The sequence below is a fragment of the Lutra lutra genome, chromosome 18 (assembly GCF_902655055.1).
Source record: "Lutra lutra chromosome 18, mLutLut1.2, whole genome shotgun sequence".
In the NCBI taxonomy this organism is placed as follows: domain Eukaryota; kingdom Metazoa; phylum Chordata; class Mammalia; order Carnivora; family Mustelidae; genus Lutra; species Lutra lutra.
The window spans coordinates 9,249,431-9,255,430 of record NC_062295.1 but is presented as its reverse complement, the minus strand read 5'-3'; the positions used below and the strand labels follow the sequence as shown (position 1 = coordinate 9,255,430).

The 6,000-nt window shown below is 51.4% G+C and overlaps 1 protein-coding gene across 1 annotated transcript in view; it reads left to right on the top strand.

Moving 5' to 3' along the window:
- Nucleotides 1-789: 789 nt before the first annotated feature.
- LITAF (lipopolysaccharide induced TNF factor) overlaps nucleotides 790-6,000 on the top strand; it is a 29,264-nt gene continuing 24,053 nt past the window's right edge. Inside the window, exon 1 of the mRNA XM_047713405.1 lies at nucleotides 790-873. The gene's annotated coding sequence lies outside the window, so the exon portion shown is untranslated. The remainder of the gene's footprint in view (nucleotides 874-6,000) is intronic.

The window sequence follows — 6,000 nt, the reverse complement described above, 5'->3', positions numbered from 1 at the left end:
AGCTTTTGGTGATGGAAGGAGAAGGTACCTAGGCGCTAAGGACCACCCTGGGGGCATAGGAAGTAGTCAGACAGCAGACTGGTTTTATTTAACAGTCTGTGCTAACCCCTTTGCCTGCATTATGTCGGTGAATTCTTAGTAGAATTTATGAGACAGGTACTATTATGCCCATTTTACAGACAGGAAGCTGAGGCTCAGAGAGAGTGGGTGACTTGCCCAAAGGCACACGGAGTATTTTGGGTTGTCTGGATGCGTCTGAACGTACAGAACTGAGTACTGGGGAGAGGAGGGCCGCCCTACGAAGGGCCAGGAACCTTGGATCTGGGACTGGAGGTTGATGGTCTGCGTTGTCTGAGGGTGGGGAAGGGGAAGGAATGCCAGAGATGGGGTCCCTGCGGGAGTGGGGGGAGCAGGACGCGGATATCAGGAGGGGAGGGGACCGATGTGCCGGGGCAGAATCCCCAAGGGGAGATCTAGGATGGGGCGACTGGGGGATTCCGAGGTCAGAGCGAGGGGCCTGGGCTGAAACTAGGGGGTCCCGGGAATGAGCGGCGTCGGGGTGTGCTGTGGGGGTGTTCCGAGGGACGGAGGGGCTGGGCAGAACGCGGAGGGTGTACACCCTTGGGCAGGGTCCCAGGCCGGGCTGGGCCAGGTGGGCGGGCAGGCGGGTAGCCCCAGCCGGAGAACAGAAAGGCGGAAGCCGGAGCTGCCCCGGCCCCGCCCCCGCCCCGGCCCCGGCCCCGCCCCCGCCCCGGCCCCGGCCCCGGCCCCGCCCCGCCCCCGGGCGGACCTCGCCCCGCCCCCGGCCCGGCCCAGCGGCTCGCCCGCGCGGCGCGCTCAGACCTCCCGGCTCGACCTGCAGCGCGGGCGGCGGTGAGTGCTGTGCGCGGGCGCTGGTGGGGACGCGGCGGGCGGGAGAGGGTCTCCGCAGCGTGGGCACTGGTCCCCGGCTCCGGAGCAGCCCAAGCCGGGAGAGCTGCGGCATCGCGCGTGTTGCGGCGGCGGAGACCCCGGCGGATCCCGGGGATCGAGGCGGGCTGGAGGGCGTAGGGGTCCTGCCGAAATGTGCCTCGCTTGGCCCTCCGGGGCCGGGGGACAGGCCGGGTTGCGGCCCTACTCCCGCGAGTGGGCCCATCGCCCGCGCTGGGGTCGTCTGAAAGAATTTCCGGACGCGGGTCCTAGAAATTCGGCTTGTAAGGGCCGCGCTGTGTCTGCGCTTTTTGCCTCGCCAACTTCAGCGCGTGTCTTTGTGGGCACCCGGGGGGCTAGGGAGCCCCCGAGAGGTGAAAGTGCGGACAGAGCGCGAAGGGAGCCGTGGCCCTGGCTACCCCCCACCCGCGGATTAAGGTGGGCACCGGGTGAGTCCAGGGGTTGGCCCAGACCTGCCCAGTGTCCGTGCCGGGTGGATGCGGGTGGCAGGAGCCGCCCCTCCCCGGCCAAGCCTGGCAGGTGACCTCCTCCCCTCTGCTCTCCAGGTCAGTATGGATCTGGGCAGTGGGGTGAGTGTTGTGTCTGCACCTCCTGGTCAAGGTCAGGGGATGGGGAAATGGGCATATTCTGGAAGGGGCGGTACAGTGCAGAAATCAGGCCAGTTGGACCTTCACTAGTTTTCTGGTCACTTTTGTGCTTCTGATTCATGGGGCTGACGTCATTACCTGTTGGACCGACTGGTGTTTGGGAAACCCAGTTTCTGGAAGTCACGGGCCTTTCCTTCTGAACCCATCAGGTTAGACTCTCCCACCAGTCTTCCCAAGAGGGAGAATTCCCTCCCAGTGGCCTGGTGGGCTGGCGCTGGTTCAGGGTCTGCCTGGAAGGCACATTGGCCCTGTGGGTCCCCTGGAGCCCTTGTAAGGAAAGACATGGTTTGCACTAGTGTATGCTTGACTGCCTCACTTACCTTCCTACCCCTACCCCCAGCCTTTTCAGGTGGTTCTTTTTAAAATAGGACTAACCTGGATGCCATTGTAAAGAGAGGCATGAGCTGGTGTGTGGGACTCCATCACCATGTTTGGTTTGATCCTAGTTGGATCAGAACCCAGAGAGCAGGTGATTGCTTCTACCTGGCATGGGATAACGCCTTCCGCTGCATTTGGCTTACCTCTAAGCCAGCTTTTGTTTGGGATCTGAATGTGCTCCAGCCACTCTAAGAAACCTTAATTGTAGATCTGCTGTGAGGCAGGGCCATCCTCCCTCTTTCCTGTTCTCCTGTTACTTTAAGGCATTAATCATAGATGCTTTTACTCGTGTTTGAAAAAGTACCCTTGTAATGTTTGTGCAGGTGAAGTGACTGGGTGATTGATCTGAGACGGGCGATCACTTTCTTAGGTCTCTAACATACTAGATGGTTGCTTTGCTCCTTCAGTGCCTTTTATGGGCTGGCTGGGGGGAAGCAAAGGGCTAGCCTCACCCTTTGAAGGACACAGGAGAAATGGCTCCTGGTCCTGAGGGGTTTACGCTGTGGGTTGGAAGTGGAAACACATGCCAGGGTTGGGGGCTGGGGGAAGCCAGTGCTCTCTAATGCACAGGAGGAGGTTGAGGGGAATGGAAAGGAGGGAGGTGTGAGCAAGGAGCCAGGATAGCCACAGTGGTTTGAGCAGCAAAGCTGAGGCTGAGGTTATGTGGCTGAAGGCTCATGTGGATGTGATCAGCAGCTTTCCAGAGGAGCAGAAGGGTCTCGGCAAGGCTTAAGAGGATGCACAGACTAGACGAGCGTTAAAGGGGAGCTACGGGGAGGGGAGGAGCCAGAAGGCATTTCCAGCCTAAGTTAATTTTCAAGGAGATCAGCAGTACATACTTTAGCTGTTAACCACCCCTGCTCATTGGAGGTGTGTCTAATTCTGCTCTAAGAATGGACTGGTGCCCTCCTGAGACTTAAACTTCTCCCACCAAAGATGAATCAACCCAGAGCTACAGAGATGGTGGAAGAAAGGAGACTCATAAGAAGTAGTCCTGGAGCCCTGGCACTATGTCTTGTCCTGTATTTCTTTTTGCTTTCACTGCAGTGAAAACAGCCCAGTGGGAGAGGTGGTCCATCCCATCAGGCAAACAGACCTCCTTAACTCTGCCTTTCTCTAGTACAGATGTGTTTATGATGTCTTTGGTGCCCAGCTGGCCTGCCCTAGTCTGTTCTGAACTCAACTGGTGTTTTCTTAACCTTAAAATTGTTATTTGTGCTCAAAGTGGTACTTTCCTAGGTCGCCGCAATTTCTTCTTACCGTTTGAGCCTATGTTGGTATTCTGGGCTGCTGTGAACACTTCCTTGGCTAATGTCGTCCCTTGAGTGCAGGTTATTTCAATACCGTGTGTAATTTCACAGGCTTTAAAAAGACATGGACAGGGTGCCTGGGTGGCTCAGTGGGTTAAGCCGCTGCCTTCGGCTCAGGTCATGATCTCCAGGTCCTGGGATCGAGTCCCGCATCGGGCTCTCTGCTTGGCGGGGAGCCTGCTTCCCTCTCTCTCTCTCTCTCTCTGCCTGCCTCTCCATCTACTTGTGATCTCTCTCTGTCAAATAAATAAATAAAATCTTAAAAAAAAAAAAAAAAAGACATGGACAGAGAGCTGCCTGGCTGGCTCAGTTGGTATAGCGTGTGACTCGGGATCTCAGGGTTGTAAGTTTGAGTCCCATGTTGGGTGGAGAGATTACTTAAAAATAGAATCGTAAAAAAAAGAAGAAAAGAAATATTGAGGGTGTTTGTGTGGTGGTTCTCTGCCCCTCTCTAGTAGGTAGGAAGTTCATTCACCAGGATCCTAATAGCTCGAGGCACTCCCTCCTTTATCACTTTCTTCTTTAAAGGCATTAACCCCGTGAGAGAAAAGACCAGAGAATTTCAGCTACTTAGCTCCGGAACTTTAGAATTGACCGCATTCCTGGAGTAAATTTAAGAGCTCAGCATTGTTTTGCCTTAACCTAACTTGACTCCAAGTAGGTTATTTGTAGGCGATGCATTGATGTTTTTGAAAGTGATATAGAAAATAACACTATCGCAGATAGCGTGGGAGATAAAGAAGAAGATGGGGCATGATCTCAGCCTGCGAACCAAACAGCTAGCATCAGTTTTCCTTGTTTGTTTGTTTGTTTTTTAAATTTTTATTTATTTATTTGACAGATAGAGATCACAAGTAGGCAGAGAGGCAGGCAGAGAGGGGGAAGCAGGTTCCCCACTGAGCAGAGAGCCTGATGTGGGACTCAACCCCAGGACCCCGAGATCACGTCCGGGAGCCAAAGGCAGAGGCTTTAACTCACTGAGCCACCCAGGCGCCTCAAGTTTTCCTTGTTTGTTCCGAGGCTTGATCTCTTATCCCTGTGCCTGTTTATTTCTGAAGCTGCGATCAGGGTCCATACAGTTTTGTATCCCGACACTGTCCCCTTAATGTTCTCATTGTGTCACTTCATCAGAACTCATCATTCCTCTGGAAACTTGAGGATGTGGTTTCACCAGGAATCCAGAGGGGGAAGTCGCCCTCTCTGATTCCCGGGCGGCAGCCCACCTCCCCAGTGGAAGGATTTTCCATCCCGCAAATCACTGTAATTTGTACTTACGCCGTCCTTGAACCTGGCTTTCAGACTGTGGTAACTTTATCTTTGCTTTGTGGGACGTATCACTCCATGGAAGCAGACAGAATTCAGAAGATGGTATTTGAAAATGATTCCTCTGACATATTTCTTAGGAGTTTCAGTGTTCTTACTGAGGGATACTGAATTCGAACTTGTGTGAGGGCAGATAGCCCAAGAGCTGTAGGTAGTAGTGTTTTCCCATTTCCTTTTGCGAAGAGGACTGGAGATCCCATTTTCCCCTTTTGTCTAAATTCTTCCTCCTTACTCATTTAGAGTTTAGAAAGCACCATTCACCTGGGACATCTTCAGGAACGTGGGCCAGTTGAGTTCCATTATAACAAAAACAGCATTGCGGTATCTGTGTATTTTCAAGTTTGCTAGCCAGTGGTCCTTAGTCTAAGAATTTTGAGCAATATTCGATTTCCTATATGTATAAGCGGGATAGGTCCTTAAGAGTTTTTATAATCAGGTTTCACTTAATGTTCACAGTATTGTTAAGAACATTTTTCTCCAGAGATCACTGAAGACCAGATCTTTTTGGCCTTCCCAGCTGGTTCTCCACCTTGTGTACAAACAGGGCTCTTTCCTTAGGCGACTTGACAATTTGCAGGAGTGCCCTTTGGCCCCCCCCCCCCCCCCCCCCCCCCCCCGCAACCTTTTTCTTTTTTTGCCGAAGGAATCCCTTTTCTCCTGCGGGTCATTTCAGTGATGGGAATAATCGAATATTGGGAGCTGGTCTCTGCCTTCCTTTTTCTGTGGCTGGAGGGAGGGGGCAGGGAGTAAAAGTGAATAATCTTCCTTTTCTCTCCTTGAAAGAACTCATATTAAGAAGGAGGATTAAGTCGGTGGTGAAAAGGCTGTTTTATCTTCTCCCTGAGGGCCTTGCCCTTTTCTGTGTTGATCTGATGTATTTTTAGAAGACTTTATCACCCACATGTGTTTAAAACCACTGTGAGAGTTTTGAAATGATGTTGTAAGGGAGGAGTACAGATCAGTGGCCAGGCATCCTTGTGCCTCCAGCCGGGCTGGGTTTTGGAGATCCCTCAACTTCTAGTACTGTCTGTTGGCTTCTGCTTGGGGATATCTTTTTCTTTCTTTCTTTCTTTCTTTTTTTCTTTTCCTCTTTTACCTTCCCAATTAGAAATACTTAGAGTGTTCCAAAATTCATTATTTATTTTATTTTATTTTTTCAGTGTTCCAGTGTGGTACATAAACAGTGAATTTTGGAACACTGAAAAAATTAAATTAAATTAAATTAAATTAAAAAAAAAAGAAATCAGATATGAAGTTATAAGACCAAAAAAAAAAAAAAAAAAGAAAAGAAAAGAAAGAAAGAAATATTTAGAAACCCTGGTCACAGAAACTGGCTTCACTTCATCTTTTGCTTTAACCAAAATACCCTTAAAAAAAAAAACAAAACTGGGCGCCTGGGTGGCTCAGTGGGT